This window comes from Brachypodium distachyon, chromosome 2 (assembly GCF_000005505.3).
Source record: "Brachypodium distachyon strain Bd21 chromosome 2, Brachypodium_distachyon_v3.0, whole genome shotgun sequence".
In the NCBI taxonomy this organism is placed as follows: Eukaryota; Viridiplantae; Streptophyta; class Magnoliopsida; order Poales; family Poaceae; genus Brachypodium; species Brachypodium distachyon.
In genome coordinates this window covers 23,987,213-24,003,783 of record NC_016132.3, presented here as the reverse complement: position 1 = coordinate 24,003,783, position 16,571 = coordinate 23,987,213, and positions in this window count along the sequence as shown.

Here is a 16,571-nt window from a genome sequence, read left to right as displayed (position 1 = left end):
GATCGGAGACCTTGTCCTGCGCCGGATACAAGCGATGAAGGCCGGGAACAAGCTAACTCCGAAATGGGAGGGCCCCTTCTGGGTAGTGCAGGTGACCAAGCCGGGGGCTGTCCGGCTGGAAACCGACGAAGGCCGGGAAGGCTTGCCGGTGCAAAATAGTTGGAACCTAGAGCACCTGTGCAAGTTCTACCCATGAAGCGGCGGAGCCCGGCCCACAGGTGATGCTCCGGTAGCATGCCTCTCGAACTAGTGTAGCCGGGCAACCCCCGATTATAAACCACTAGTTTCTGTGAATAAAGATAAGTCTATTTCCCTCATTTTCAAGTTGCCTCGGTTATTCGTGTGCTTTTCTTCCTTCTATCTCCTGCTCTAGGTGCACAAAAGTCTCTTCCCATCCTTGGTTGTGAGTAGGGGGCTGCCGGAATACTCCAGCGCGGGGCCATGCCGTTGCTAGGCTCCCCGCAACGCGCATCACGCAAGAGCTGTGTCATGGGAAAGAAAAGTGCTCACAACCAAGTTTGGTATCGACCCTTCTGTGCCCGGGGGCTGGGGGCAAGAGGGTTACCTGTGCCTTACCTGTTGTGCCTTTTTTCGTGTATTCCGAAAATTTTTGCAGCACCCTGTGCTCGGTAAGAATCTTTCATGCAAGGCAAGGACGGAGTTGTGCACACTGTGATGCCCGTGGTTCACTCATGGGGGGCGTCAGTTAGCGGTGCCTGGTTGTGCGTGGCAACCGCATCTCGAGGCTCTCAGCGCACTCCAAGGACCCTGCAGCCAGAGGGAGCCGCCACGGGTGCCGTGACGACTTGGCATGCGCGGTGGCAGGGCCCGTACCGTACTGCAAGGGGTATAGCGCCACGTGTGCCGTGGTGACTAGGCGCGCATGGCGGCAAGATTCTTCACTGCGCCTATAAAAAGGAGGGATGACCATGGAGCAGCTCAGAGGGAAGTCAGAAGTCAGCTGCAGAGGCGAGGGACGCCACAGAGACACGATGGTGGTACATGCCATCCGCGCTCAGCGCCGACGGGTGCACTACCATAGCTTCCTTGCCGCACCCCTCCACCAGGCTACTCCGAGGCGAGGGTTGCCATAGAGACGCTGTGGTGGCGCCGCGACCGGTGCTCGGCATCGGCGGCGGCCCCGCCACAGCGTTCCTGCTGCATCCCTCAAGCAGGCAGATTCAAAGGTGAGGGCTGCCACGGCGATGCTATGGGGGTGCACGCCATCAGTGCCTAGCGCCGATGGGTGCACTGCCATAGCGTCCCTGCCGCATCCCTCCGGCAAGCATTCCAAGCACAGAACAAACGGAAAGTTAAGTACATAATCTTGGACGCCAAACTTTCTGACACTGAACGTTGGTTCGCTGGTGCGGCCCGGACCCTGCGTGTGGCTGGGGTCTTAGAAGGACGCTTCTGGGGGAGTACGCTCCTCGTGCGGCTTGCGGGTTCGCCCCGTGAGCGCACGCTTGGGAGTGGCTCGGCGCTGCCGCTTGGCCCCAGGTCGGCACTGCGGGTCCGTCCCGGGTCCCTGTTGTGGCTAAGTGTGTGGCGTGCGGGTCCCCGACAACACAAGGCATAACACACGAACGCTGGGAGATCCACTCCGCGAGCCAACCCCGGGAACGAAAAACAAGCACTAAGTAGAACCAAAGAACAAATTCTTAAGAAACAGCGAGCGATTACATGAACTAATGAAAGTTTAAATGTTTGAACAGCGACAAGCGCCACACTGGCAAGAATTAAAGACAAAAACATAAAGGTAAAATGAGGACCGGCAGGGAGCTGCGGCGACTAGTTGCCGGCGTCTCCTGCTGGGGGCTCGGGCTCGGGCTCCGGCTTTCTTTGCATCCGGTCTACCAGCTCGTCGACGAACCTGCTCATTGCCTGGCAGTGGGTAGGGCCGTCCTCGCTGTCGGACCAGGCGTCCAGCAATGTCTTGAAGAGGAAGTCCGGGTGGTGGTCGTGTACCCGAGGGAGGATCGTCCCGACGATGTCCTTGGCGCACGTGGCGATCTCCTGGTCAGAGAACTTGGAGATCCACACGTCGAGCGCCCCGAGCTTCGCACCAGGTCGGAGAAGAACGGGATCAGCATGCTGATATCCGTCCCGTCCACCTACGCGGCCTGCAGCTCGAATTGCGGCAGCAAGTCACGCACCGCCCTGGCAATTTCAAGCAGCTTTCGGGTCTCCCTCTGGCGCTGCTCCAACAATGTGGCATGGTTGCTGCGTGCCAGTGTCACGGCGTGCTTGCCCTTGCGCACGAGGTCCGCCTGCCGCGCGATCTCCTTGGCTTTGGCCACGCTGTCCTCGCCGGCCTTGACGTGCTCCTCTCGGGAGGCGGCCAGCTCGGACTTGAGCTGGGTGCTGTTCTCCTCGGCGGAGTTGAGCTCCTTCTCCCACCGGACCGACGCCGCTGCCGCGTCCTCCGCCGCCTTGGCCTGCTCCTCCACCTTGGTGCGCAGCCCCTGGAGTTGGGAGAGGTAGCTGCAGACTAGCTCACTCTTCTCGTTGAGGCGAGCCTGGGCCGTAGCGAGCACCTCCTCGTGCTCCTTCCTGGCCCTCGTGTGCGCCTCGGCCAGCGAGTCTAGGGCTTGCCGGTGCTCGGCGCCTTGGGCCTCCAGTTGCCGATGGAGCTCCGCCTCCGGGATGACCGACGCCGTGGCTTTGTCCTTGGCCTGCCGAGCCAGGCGCACTTCCTCCCGCAGCCGGGAGAGTTCCTGCCGCTCCCTCTCGACAGCCTGCCGCACCTTGCCAAGTTGGCCCTTTGCGAGCTCGTGGCGCTCCCTCACCTGGTTGAAGGAGGTGACGAACGCCAGCTGCTGCTCCTTGATCGTGTCCAGGAGCTGGTGCCCTTGGTCGTAGATGCTTGGGTCCCAGGTGATTGGGTCCCAAGTCGGCCCGGTGAGTACGCCGGAGTCTGGGCTGAGAGCGGCTGCAGATGACCATGAGGTCCCCGCCGCCACTGTTTGGCCGAGGAGGGCGTCATCCGCTTGCGGCGGAGCCTGACGGTCCCCCGCCGCAACCTCCTCCACACCCGCGCCCGCGGGTTGCGGGGATGGAGGAGCTGCCATTTCCCCAGCAGGAGGCGCATCCTGCGGGGTGACCGCGGGATCCACGACCGGAAGAGGCGGGAGATGCGCGCCACAGTCGCCTTCTTCCGCCCCGGCTACAACGGCGAGGCGCTGGGGAAGCTCCGGCACGCCGTCGCCTCCAACTTCAACGAGCACGGGGAGACGCGGATCTTCCTGGCGGGCGTCGAACACCAGGATAACGACTTCCGGGTGTTCGCGCGCTTCCTCCTCTGCGGCATGGTGCCGCCCTTCTCTCTGTTCCTCCACGCGCTGCTGGAGTCCTATCAGTTGCGGGTGGCGCAGCTCCACCCCACCTCGCTCTTCCTCCTCGCCACCTTCCAGTTCCTTTGCGAGGCGTCCGTGGGGTGATGCCGTCGGTGGGGCTCTTCCGCCATTACTCTTACCCGCGCATCGACAACGCGAAGGCGATGTCGTCGGGGGTGGTTTTCCGCGCCTGCGACCAGATGAAGTCGGAGTTTATCGTCCGGTCGGGGAAGAAGATGAAAAAGAGTGGCGGGGCAACTGGTGCTGGGTCCGAGTGGAGGACCCCCAGGAGTTCATCCAGCCGCCGATGGAGCTGCCGGTGCCCCAGATCGGCTGGCAGGATAGGTACCACCGCGATGCCGACCTCCTCCCCATTGTGGAGAAGATCAAGGCGTTGTGGCTAGCGGGGCTCATAGATGTCGACGTGGCGCGCACCTTCGTCCATCGGCGCATAGCCCCGCTGCAGCTGCGTTCCCGGCCCGCGTGGATGTACACGGGATCCGGGGACAGGGCACGCTTCCAGGCGGACGACATGGACTTGGAATCCCTCAGGACGTGGGTGAGGGGGATCTCCGGCGAGGTCTTACAGTCGACGGAGTTCCCACCGGGGGTCTCCGCTCTCCATGCCGGCGTCAAGGCGCTCAGCGACATCGTCGGCGCCTTTCCGTCCTGCAAGGAGTGGGGGCTGATGGACGACACCCCCACCCATGTCCCGCACGCTCCCCCGCAAGCACCCCGCGGGAAGCAGGTGCTCGAGGAGAGCGAGGGCGGCTCCGAGCCCAGCTGGCCCTCCCTCCGGTCGCTGGACGATGAGGCGGGCCAGGTGGCTGCGTCCCCGGAAGTCGTCGCCGTGGAGGACGACGACGAGGAAAGAAGCGACAGCGCGCCCCTGATCGTGAGAAGGTCGAGGGCGTTCGCGACGGCCGCAGCCACCTCCTCAACAGCGACGTCCGCCCCGGCAGCGGCCCCCAATCTGGCGGCGGCCGCCGCTCCTGGGGCGCCCGTTGGTACCACGACGGCATCCGCGGTAACAGGGGCCACGAGTGCCCCGGCGGGGGCCCCTGTCTTGGCGGCGGCCGCAAGCTCCGTGGCGGGAACCGGTCCCGGGGTGCCCGCCGGTACCCCGGCAACGTCAGCACCTGCGGGGGCCACCGGCGCCCTGGCGACGGCCTTCGCTCCGGTAGCGGGGCCTCCGCGAGTTTGGCGCCCGGCGTCGCGGCGCCATCGCCATCGACACCCGGAGCTCTCCGGGTCACGACGACGCCGCGGGTGCCCACGGTGCCGCCTGCTCGAGGGGTCTTCCGGGGCTTCGCGCTCCGGCGCAACCCTCCGAAGTCCTCCTCACCGGCGGGCGCCAGCAAGAGGGCGAGGAGCGATTCCCCGCCCGGCTCGCCAAGCAAGAGGACGCGCGTTGACGCTGGCGGTGCCACCGATCCCGCTGCCTCGGGGGCCAGCGTCGGCGCGGGCGCGTCCCTTGGCGACCCAGCCCCAGCGGAGACAGAGCTGGCACCGGGTATGTCTTCGTTGATTCTCTGCAACTGCAATTCCTGTTAGCCAAATTCACGAACATACCTTTTCATTCTGCAGCGAGGGGCAACTCGCCTGCGGCAAGACCCTTGGATGCTCCCGCTGGCGCACGCGAGGTAGGGGAGGCCGCACCGGCAAGCCAGACGGCCGCACAAGGTAACCGCCCCGGTCGCCCTTGTTCGCCTTCGATAGCACCAACCATCGCCGACCCTCATGCTTTTCCACGGTTGCAGGCACAAGTGCGCTCGCGCCCGGAACAGGCGCGGTCGTGGTCGACCTCGACTCGGTCGTCGGGACTGCGGGGGCGGAGGTGGAGTCGGAAACGGCTCTCGCGTCCGGCCCCGCGGCGACGGACACAGCGGCAGCAGTGGAGACCGCTCGTGCCCGAAGCCGCGGACTTGGCCGGCTCGTGCTCACCCGTCATCCACAGGGGACGACCCCCGCTGGAAGCAGGGAGCCCTCTCCAACCCCGGTGTCCCAGAGCCTAGGCGCGGGGGAAGTTGTCGGCGAAGGACGGCAAGATCCCCGGGAGCAAGTTGGCGACCCCGCGCCCAGCTCCACTTCGGCAGCTGGGGCTTCATCATCCTCGGGGGATCTCCCCGGCATCGACCTTGGCACCCTCGCCGGGGTCGCTTGGAATCCTCTTACCTGGGATCTGAGTGTCTTCGAGCGGGGGCACCGGTTCCTGGATGCCGTCCGGGACCAGCAGTTCGCCTTCGTCACCTCCTATAACGAGGTGAGGGAGCGCCACACCGCCGCCAAGAATCAACCAGGCGAGGTGTGGGAGGCTGTCAAGAGAGAGCGGCGCGAACTCTCCCGGCTGCGCGAGGAGGCGCGCCTTGCCGAAGAGGAGGCGCGGTTGGCCTGGCAAGCCCTGGAGGCTGCTCGGGAGCCGGTAGTCCCGGAAACCGAGCTCCGTCGGCAACTGGAGGTTCAGCGCACGGAGCTCCAAGGAAGGCTCGACGCAATGGCGGCAACTCTAGAAGCGTCCCAGAAGGAGCATGCCGAGGTGCTCGCGACGGCCCAGGCGCAGCTGGACGAGAAGAGCGAGCTGATCGCCAACTACCGCGGCGAAATCCAAGGCCTCCGCGTCCTGCTGGAGGTGCAGGTCAAGGCCGCCGAGGACGCGGCGAGAGCGGCGACTCAGCACGAGGCCGAGCTCAACTCCGTCAAAGGCAAAGCGGCCGGGCTTGAGGACGAGTTGGCCGCCGTCAGGGAAGAGCTCGCCAAGGCCGCCGAGGCCAACGCGACCCAGGCCTTAGAGCTTGCGAAGCTGGAGGGCCGCGTCAGCAAGGCCAAGAAGGCCACGCAAGATGCCCGACTCCATCACGGCACGCTGATCGGGCAGCGACAGCTCGAGACGGAGAAGCTGGCGAAGATCGCTGAGTCGCTGCGCGACCTGCTGCCCAAGTTCGAGTTGCAGGCGGTGGAGGTGGATGGCACGGACGTCACGACGCTGATCCCCTTCTTCTCCGACATGTTGGGGAAGCTCGGGGCGCTCGATGTCTGGATCGCCAAGTACGGCGCCAACGAAGTCGCCAACTGTGCTCGGGAGGTTGCCGGGACAATCCTCTTGCGGAACCCTCTCCAGGACCCGGAATTTCCCTTCGAGTCCCTGCTGGACGCTTGGTCCGACAGCGAGGACGAGCCCGCGCACAACCAAGCAGTGCGCGCGTTCGTCGACGAGGTCGTCGAGCAGATGCAGATGAAGCCGGAGCCTGATCCCCCCGTTGACCCCCCGGCCGAAGACGGCGACAGCTCGTTGCCGTAGCCCCCAGCTATACTCGTTGCTTCCACCATACCTCCTTCTTGTTTGCTTTTCCTGCAAGTATGGCGCTTAGCGCCGTTTGGACAATGACCTTTTGATTAGTCGATGTAACCATTCGACACTTAGTCAATCAAGCTTGTTAGTTTGCTTAATTTTTGTCCTTTATTCCTGAGGCCGCCTCGCGGGGTGGTTCCCTTAGCCTTTGCGTGTCTTGCCTTGTGTTGTGGGGGGACTCGCGCACGCCTCACCCTTGACCAGACCAGGGACCCGGGACGGACCCGCAGTGCCGACCTGGGGCCAAGCGGTAGCGGGGAGGCACTCCGCTTGCGGGGTAACCACTCCAAGCCGTGTCCTCCCGGGGCGGACACGGGAGCCACACGGGGAGCGCACTCCCCCCGCAAGCGTCCCTTTTAACACTCCGGCTACGTGCAGGATCCGGGGCCGCACCCAGCGGGACAGTGCTCAGTTTCGTTCAGCTCTTAGCGAATTCAGCGTTCATGTTCAGATACTTAGCTTTTCCGTTCGGTCCAATGTTTCGCGATGCTCTGCGGTAGAGTGCAGACGGGGCACTGCCTCGGTAGGAAACCATCTGGGGTACCTGTTCAAGGGAAACGATCTCGGAGGGATGCGGCAGGAACGCGGGGGCAGGATCGCCACCGGCGGCAACCGCCGCCGACGATGCTTCCACCACGCTCACGCGGCAACCCTCGCCCTCAGGGGCGGACCCTGGCTTTCAGGGACGAACCATGGCTTAGGAGGACTCCGCCCCGAGAGCAGCCGCGAGACGGCTATAACGTCCTCGGCGCCGGCTTCGCCACACCCCGAACGGCGGGCACGTGTGGCGGGGAAGTTATAGCCCCCCAGCGACAGCCCCCGCAACTGGGGAGACCTGGGTTTTCTCTAGGGAACTCGTCCCAAGGGAGGCGACGACCCTTGTTACCCGGGAGCTAAACTGCTCGAGGGCGGCGGCAAGGACGCGGTGATGGGCCGGAACAAGCGGCGAGCGCCGGCACCGGCGCCATCACAGCGTCCTCGCAATGACCCGCGCCCGAAAAAGGCTCTCTCAAAGGGAATGCGGCCGGGTCTCTATGATAGTGCACCCGCCGGCACAAGGCACGGATGGCACACACTACCATAGAGTTTCCGCGGCAGCCCCTGGTCCTTGCGGAGGTGTCCTACGGAGGGGGGCGACAAGGGCACTGTGGCAACGCACCCCATCAGCGCCGGACGCTGATGGGATGCACCACCATAGTGCCTCTGCGGCGACCCTCGCCCAGGAACCACCCCTTTGAGGAAGCGCAGCAGGGGCACAACGGCAGTGCACCCGTCGGCGCGGGACGCCGATGGCATGCACTACCATCGTGCCTCTGTGGTGCCCCTCGGGGTGGGCTCGATGGGGTAATGCACCACCTGCCTTCACGGCCCCGAACCCGGCTTCGCTCTGAGCCATCCCATAGTTGGGGCGCGCCTTTTATAGACGCGGGAGGGAGGCTTGCCACCGTGCGCGATGGATCTGCGCGGCGCCGTGGCGCCTTTACCTCGAACGCGGCACAGTTTCCACCGCCATGCTTACTCGGTAACCACGGCACACGTGGCAGCAAGCCGTCAACTTAGAAGCCTCAGAGTGCGGTGAACCCCTTGTGTTGCAGTCCTCCCTCACCACAAGGCGCCGTTTTGCGGTGAACCCCTTGTGTTGCGGTCCTCCCTCACCACAAGGCGCCGTTTTATGGTGCGACCCGTGGGCAGCTCACGGGCACCACGGTGTACAAGATTCCTCCCTTTCCTGCAGGTTAGACTTTTACTAGATCCGAGGTGCTGCAAAAAATTTCGAAACTTACGAAAACAAGTAACACAGGTAAATCAGATAAATCTCTCCTGCTTCCTAGCCCCCGGCACAAAGGGGTCGATGCCAAACTTGGATGCCAGCATCTCCTTTCCCAGGCGCAGCGACTGCGCGGTGCACGCTGCGGGAGGCCGAGCAACTGCATGCCTAGTGATGCACGTTGCGGAAAGCCCACCAACGGCACGACCAGTGATGCACGTCGCAGGAAGCCCGGCAACGGCATGCCCAGTGATGCACGTTGCGGGAAACCCGCCAACGGCATGCCCCGTGATGCACGTTGCGGGAAACCCGCCAACGGCATGGCCCGTGCCGGAACGATCCGGCAACGGGTTTTCGTTTCAGGGCCACGGCAGCCCCTTGGTCACAACCAAGTATGGAAAGACATCTTTGTGCACTTAAAGTAGGAGGCAAGAGGGGGAAAACACGCGAATGAACAAGGCAAAAACAAAGCTTAGGGGTGAAACACATATCTTTATTCACAATTAACTAGCTGTTTACACACAGGGGCCGCCCGGTTACACTAGTTCGGGAGGTATGCACCGGAGGCATCACCTGAGGGTTGGGCTCCGCCGCTTCACGGGTAGAACTTGCGCAAGTGTTCAATATTCCAGCTATTGGGCACCGGCAAGCCGTCTTCGGTTTCCAGGCGGACATCCCCCGGCCTGGTCACCTGCACTACCCGGAAGGGACCCTCCCATTTCGGAGTCAACTTGTTCCCGGCCTTCGTTCCTTGTACCCGGCGCAGGACAAGGTCTCCGTTCTCGAGCCCCCGGGGATGGACTCGTTTGTCGTGAAAACGACGGAGTCCCTGCTGGTAGCGTGCGGCTCGCACAGCAGCCCGGCATCGAAGCTCTTCGATGAAGTTTAGATCATCGACCCTTTGCTCGTGTTGGCTGGTGTCGCCGTACGCGCGTACTCGGTGAGATCCGTACTTGAGCTTGAGGGGCAACACCGCTTCTGCCCCGTAGACAAGGGCGAAAGGAGTTTCGCCCGTTGCCTAACTAGGTGTGATCCGGATGGACCACAGCACGGGCTGGAGTTCTTTGATCCAGTGCTTCCCGTGGCCTTTGAGCTTGTCAAAGGTTCTCGTCTTGAACCCCCGCAGAACCTCTGCGTTGGCTCGCTCCGCCTGTCCGTTGCTCCTCGGGTGAGCGACGGACGCGAAGCGCAGCTTCGTGAATTGCGTGCCGTTGTCGGTGATGATGCTGTTAGGAACACCAAACCGGCACACAATACCCTTAAAGAACTTGATGGCCGCCTGGGCGGTCACCTTGCTCACTGGTTCCACCTCCACCCATTTGGAGAACTTGTCGATGGCCACAAACATGTATTCGTAACCGCCAACCGCCCTTGGTAGCTTGCCGACGATGTCCAGTCCCCAGACCGCGAACGGCCATGAGGACGGGATGGCATGCAGGGCCTGGGCTGGTTGGTTGCTCTTCTTTGAGTGGAACTGGCACGCTTCGCACATCCTCACCAGCCGCTCTGCGTCGGCCCGGGCCGTGGGCCAGTAGAAGCCATGCCGGAAAACCTTGCCGGCTAGAGCCCGGGAGGCCACATGGTGTGAACATGTGCCTCGATGTATGTCCTCCAATAGTGCACACCCTTCTTCCTGCGGCACGCAGATGAGTTTGACACCATTCGCACGCCTGCGGTAGATGCTGCCGTCTATCACAGTGTACATCTTGGCTTGCCGCGCTCCGCGACGACGTCATCCTCCGGGAGAGCCTCCCCTTTCAAATAGCAGGCGATCTCTTCTGCCGAGGGAGGAATTTCCCTGCCAACGTATGCCGCCATACCAGCGGCATGGACCCCTGCTGCTGCAGGGGTTCCCTCGGTTGCCAGAGGGGCATCCCCGGCAGCCGGCTGGGGGGCGACTGAAGGAGCCAGTTGCTTCTGACAGAATACCCCCGCCGGAGGCTTCCGGCGCTCTGCTGCCATCTTGGCTAGCTTGTCGGCAGCGAAGTTGTCCTTCCGCTTGACGTGTTCGAAGCGCAAACCCTTAAACTTCCGTTCCAGCTTGCGGACCTCTTCCACGTACGGTGCCATTTGAGGGCAATCGTAGTCCTTGTTCACCTGGTTGATCACAAGCTAGGAATCACCGCGAACAACCAGGCGTTTAATGTCGAGGGCGACTGCTGCCCGCAGCCCGGCAAGCAGGCCTTCGTACTCCGCCGTGTTGTTGGTGGAGTTAGCGAAGTCGAGTTGGACGGCGAACCGCAGCTGGTCCCCTGTGGGTGACTCGATAACGACCCCGGCCCCCGCTCCCTGGAGACTGAACGCACTGTCGAAGTAGAGGACCCAGTGGCCCTCGTCCAGCTTGTTGGGAAGGCCGGTCTCCGACTCACTTTCTTCTATGCCCGTGGACGTCCACTCCGCGACGAAGTACGCCAGGACCGTGCTCTTGATGCTTTTGGAGGTGGCGAAGTGGAGGTCAAACTCCGACAACTCCATCCTCCATTCGGCCACCCTCCCGGTGGCTTCACGGTTAACGAGGGTCCGCTCGAGGCAGAACCCGGACACTATCGTGACGCGGTGCACCTGGAAGTAGTGGCGCAGCTTGCGGGACGCAAGGAGAATCCACAAAAGGAGCTTCTGTACTTGCAGGTATCTTGTGCGCGCGTCGCGCACCGTACTGACGAAGTATACCGGGCGCTGCACCAACCGCTTCCGCGGCGCCAGGGTTGCCGGCTCGGGGTCGGTCCTCGGGTTTGAGCCGGTTGTCGGGGGCCGCTCAGCCCCCTGCCCCGCAGCCCCAGTCCCCGGGACGTCTTCCTCCCTCTCGGCGACCAGCACCGAGCTGACCACCTGGTGAGTCGCCGCTAAGTAGAGTAGCAACGGCTCGCCCAACTTGGGGGCGACGAGGATGGGCGGTGACCTCAGGTATCGCTTGAGTTCCTGGAGCGCCACCTCGGCCTCGGCAGTCCAGTCGACTGGACCCTTCTTCTTCATAACCCGGAAGAAAGGCAGGGCACGCTCGCCCAGCCTAGAGATGAAGCGTCCCAGCGCGGCAACGCAGCCGTTGAGGCGTTGGACATCTTTCACCCTGCGGGGGGCCTCCATCTTCTCGATGCTTCTATTTTGGTCGGGTTGGCCTGTATCCCCCGGTGTGAAACCAAGAAACCCAGAAGCTGTCCGGAGTTGACACCGAAGGTTTATCAGGGTTCAGCTTGAGCTTGATCCTGCGGAGGTTATCAAATGTCTCCCGCAGGTCATCAATCAGCGAGTCCCTACGCTTCGATTTGATGACGATGTCATCCATGTAGGCCTCTGCATTGCGGCCTAGCTGGGGCCCCAAACATTCTCGCAGGGCGCGCTGGAATGTGGAGCCCACGTTCTTCAACCCGAAAGGCATGCATGTATAGCAATAGCAGCCAACCGGGGTGATAAACGCTGTCTTTTCCTCATCCTCGACCGCCATCTTGATTTGATGGTAGCCGGAGAAATGGTTGCGGTCGTCCATGACCGCAAATCAGTGGGCGGGCCTGGAGCCTATGTCAGAGAAGCAAGAGGCTGCACTCGTAAGGCCTCGTCCTGACATCTTCTTTTATCGGTTGGGCTACTTATGCTCACATATAAGATTAACACCGAGCATGTTGTTTTTTGTATACAGGGTGCAATGGCAGAGTGGGAGTCGGATGGCTCCCACTCGTCTATCAACCAACAGCGGGATGATACCATCAGCTACGCTCTGCAACGAAATGAGCACGGGGGCCATATGCGAGGTGTCGGTTCCGGGCCCTTTCGCAAGCAGATGGCGAAAGAGCAAGGTTCCTGGAAATGCAGAAGGGCGGCCAGCAAAGAACAGAGCTCAGAGGAATTGGATGAGAAGATCCGGGTGTTGGCGAGGGAGGAGCTCAGGAAGCTCATGCGGCATGCAAGGGACCAGCGTGACGTCGACAACTTCATCGTTCACGGTGTTTTCCCGCCGACTCCCATCCAACCAACCCCACCCACACCAGTCCTTCCCCGCTGGGGAATAAGAGCACCTCAAGCTCCGGCATCGAGTGCCAGCTTGACCCGCTAGGGCCACCTGACGAGAACCTCACGATAAGCGTCTTCGCGCGATACGAAAAATAGTGAAATACCACAATCATGCTCCAATCTATTAATGATGTTGCCATGTTTGTCATGCGCAGAAGGTTGTCAAATGCCGGCTACACATGCCGACGGTGGGGAATCCTCTGGGCGCGCGCGAGTTGCTGATGGCGCGTATGGCCGTGGTGCACCACGTGGCCCTGCGAGACGACATGGTCAGGGTGCAGGTGGACTCCGTGCTCAAGGGCTTCGAGGACGAACCGGTCATCCTCCGCACGAAGAGGCGACGACCCTAAGGGATTGCATCAACTCCTTCGTCATCTAGCCTAGGAGGTTGGTGGTCCTCGCTACGGAGCCTTCTCCGTCTCCACCCGCCCGGCGCCTGACGTCTCCGTCGCCGCTTGGCGCCTCACCCGGTCCTTTGGACTACGAGCCCGCCAAACGAGACTTTCACCTGCGGCGGAGTGCAGCGACGACAATGCAGGCCAAAATCCTCCGTTGCCGCCCAAACCCGAAGCCCCGAAGCCATCAATACCAAGACCCGTCCCTGTGAGAGCCGCAGCAGCATCGGCCCCGTTGGAGCCCGTCCAAGTGCCCCATCTGGGATGCAGGTCCCCCATAAACCGGACAATTCCACTTTCCTGAGACGCAGGAAAAACAAGAGTGGGACAGGCGGCAAGGCAAGCAAGGGCTCCTCCAAGGATGGGAAAGAGTCGTCTTCTACGGGAAGACAACCAAAGACCGTGCCACAGATAGAAGGGATTTGGGAAGAGCGACCAGATATTCTGAAGATACCCACCCACCCCTGTGTTGGAGATAGATTTCCTGATGGATCTTATTTCGTGGACAGGCGATTCTCCCAATTTTTGTTGTTCCACCCTGGACAACCGATGCTGTCTCAGGATGACCTGTATCGCCTGCCACGGGAGATGCAAGAGCTCCATGAAAAATACATGAATGTGGCATCATCAGGCGCATACCTAACAAATCTGGAAATTAGGGTTCGAGTGCCAGAGCATTATGGCTTCTTCGACTCCAATACGGGGAAATCCAGAGGGAAAACGACGTTACCTTCAGCATTGACTTCCTCGACAACGCCATATTAAGACTGTGGTGTGTACACTACACGAGGGAGGCCTATAGGGTGAAGCAATATGGCATGGCTGTCGCCGACCCCCTTCTCTTCAACGCCACTTTGCTTGGTCCGGACCTAGACCCATTGTTGGCCGAAAGTAGAAGGTTGGCGATTGAATACCTCACTCAATTCATGTTGAAGCACCAAGACCGCCGTTTTATATTGATATTGTACCCAGTAAGTTGTTTTCAATTCGCGTGAATACATACATCTAGACCCATTGTTGGCCGAAAGTAGAAGGTTGGCGATTGAATACCTCACTCAATTCATGTTGAAGCACCAAGACCGCCGTTTTATATTGATATTGTATCCAGTAAGTTGTTTTCAATTCGCGTGAATACATACATCTTTTTCCGTCGGAAGACTTGCTTGTTATATTATTTGGCTAATACAATGTGCGTCCTTTTGTGAAACAGCGGTCATTGGGTGACAATCGCCATCTACCTCGATTTTGGAGGGGTCACATATTTTGATCCACTACGACGCAAGGAGAATGAACCACAACGCGACTGGGACCCGATCAAAAATGTCATCGACTCAGCCTATCGCGACACGGTGAAATGGTATGCGATGCCTGGCTTCAGCCGCAATCCTGACGCTCCCCTCAGGCACACTTTCAGGTTCCCCTGCGAGCAACAGCCTGAAGGATCCGTCTACTGTGGTTACTACTGCGCACACACTATTCAGCAATTCATCAACGACTTCCAACCGAAGGGGAAGAAGACCTTCGAAGAAGTGAGGAATTTCTTTCTGGCCAACGCCGAGTTAGGGCACAACTCAGAAATTCTCGTGTATGAGATCCAGAAGGACATCGGCGAAATCCTCATCAAGGAGGTCCTTAAAACGAGCGGGGATTACTACGGCGGCGGGATTGTCGCCAAAAGTGGTTAATTAGTGGAGAACACTTTTATATGTGGCTCATTCTTTCAAACACTTTGTATACATGCATGTGACTTGAATGTTTAACTCGTGTGGAACTTTGTAATATATTTGCTGCTATTCTGTTTCTGCTATTTTCTGCTATTTTGTAATATATTTCCTGCTATTTTCTGTGATGTGCTGTATTCCCGCTATTTCTGTGCTACAGGAATATTTATTTTTATACATAATTCATTTATTCTTTCGGGAAAAAATAGTACCAGTGGCGGTTATAAACCACCGCCACTGAACGTATAGCACTGGCAGTTAGGCACCACCGCCAAATGGTTCCAGTGGCGGTGGCCATAGACCGCCACTGGAAATGTCCAATGGCGGGTACTCCGCCCGCCACTGCTATACTCCACGCACTTTTCGGGTCATGCCGGAGGGATTTACAGTGGCGGTTTGTAAGTCTTCGGTGGAGGGTATTTTACCCGACATTGGTGATCTCGGTGCGGCAGTGGCGGGTATTTTACCCGCCACCGGTGCTAAAACCTCCAGTGACGCAGAGTTGGTGGCAGGCGTGATCACCACCACCAACCCCATTTTTTGACCGCCACTGGAGGGAGTTTTCTGGAGTAGTGCATGTGGTATTGATTCCATTGAATCGCCAACCATTATCTTTAAAGATATTATCGCTTGTGTTGCACATAAATGCAAACGGGTTATATAAAGAGCTATATAACTAATCATATTGCCCCTAAATTGTTTTATCCTCGGGAACCTCAATTGAGTGAGGATATACACATTTTCAAGTCAAGTTATGGCGATTATCTTGCTAATTTATTTACGAAATCGCTACCTACCCCAAAACATTTCAAAATATATTTTTGAAATTGGTGTGATTTGCAAGGGTCCTGGGGAGTATCTTCCTGAAATATAACCTATCCAAATATATATTACACTCTTTTTCCCTTTATGAATTACTCTCAAAGGTTCTCATCAAGGTTTTTAATGAGGTAATATCAACACCAGACCATATGTCATACCCCCTATTTTCCCCATCGGGGTTTTTAAAGGAGTATACAATATTGATTATGTCATATTTCTTATTTTCCCCAAAGGGGTTTTGAAGAAATATACAAGACATAAATATTGTTCTCTAAATTCATAGAGTTTTCCCTTCTTTAAGGTTTTCTCGTATGAGTTACCACGGAGACAATAACCATTATATGTTGTAACATTTTCTCCTTATTTCCCACTAGGTTTTAAAGGAGTTTTAGCAACATATCATACACCATTCTCTTCATATTTTTCTCACAGGGTTTTTGGAGGAATTTTTATTCAAGATGATCGTGAGGACAAGCATAAATTATGCGGAGTGTTAGAATTATATTTAGCACATGTTAAATATGTAGGGATGCATGCTTAAGGGACACATCTTTTCCCTCTCTCTTATGTAACTGTCATTCTTTGATGGCATCCTTTCCAATAGACACCTTTGGTGGTACCTTTTGTAACTCTATATATATCTCAATCCTCAATAGAGAACGTACATTTGAATCATTTACTTTGTCTCAATCTCGTTTACTCTCTATTCTCAACTACTTCTATACACGTCGTTACAAAATTAATACTTCTTGAAGAAAATACGTGTATGGCAGATTTATGTAAACTTATGACTATTTCTTAGATCTTTTATCACGTGCCCGATGACCTGCAGTTGAGCAGACGTATCTGAATTTTCATGCCAACGTACGAAATATGTACATATATATCTAACAGGTAGCACATTCATTATCTAGAAAACATGAGCAGAAGGCGGATGCAAATTACCAGCAGCTACAATTCTGTTGCGCTAGTGCAGGTCTATTGTACCGAAGTGAGCCGCATGCAAAACTCTGATAGGAAAGAATTGCAGGGCTAAGAACCCTAAGCGCAAGGCAAAACATTGTCAAACCCTGAACAAATTCCTTGACAGTGATTTCACAAGTTGGTTCAACTTAGAAAGGTAAATACAAATCCATAAAGTTGGTTCGACTTAGAAAGGCAAACAGGAATCCACAA